Source organism: Alligator sinensis, unplaced genomic scaffold (genome assembly GCF_000455745.1).
Source record: "Alligator sinensis unplaced genomic scaffold, ASM45574v1 scaffold107_3, whole genome shotgun sequence".
NCBI classification, from domain to species: domain Eukaryota; kingdom Metazoa; phylum Chordata; order Crocodylia; family Alligatoridae; genus Alligator; species Alligator sinensis.
In genome coordinates, this window is record NW_005842578.1 from 86,596 (window position 1) to 87,194 (window position 599).

A 599-nucleotide genomic window follows, 5' to 3' on the forward strand; every position below is an offset into this window, starting at 1 on the left:
CCCGGGGGCGCCTACACCTGCCGCTGCCCCCCCGGCTTCGCCGGCTCCAACTGCGAGCGGCGCCTGGACCGCTGCGCCCCGCGGCCCTGCCTGCACGGTGAGCACGGCCTGCCTCGGTTTCCCCTCCTGGGACGGGTCGGGGAGCCCTGTCTCGGCCTGGCTGGGGTATCGCGCCCTGCCTCAGTTTCCCCTCCTGGGTGTGGGGATGGGGGAGCCCCGGCTCAGCATCTCGTCCTGCCTCAGTTTCCCCACCCAGGGGCTCCCGTAGCACCCCTAATAGACACTCAAGGTGTCATTGTGGCACCCCTAATAGAGGCTCAAAGGGTGACCATAACACCCCTAATAGAAGCTCAAAGAGCTACCACCATAGTGCCCCTAATAGGAGCTCAGAAGACTACTGGAGCACCCCTCGTAGAGGCACAGCCAGTCTCCAGGTCCAACCACCTCGAGTCCGGCCCCCACCACCACACTGACGCACCCCCTTAATTTGCATCCGGCCAGGTGGCCACTGCCTGGACCTGGGCCGGAGCCTGCTGTGCAAATGCCGCCCGGGCTTCACGGGGCCCCGGTGCGAGGAGAACGTGGACGACTGTGCCGGG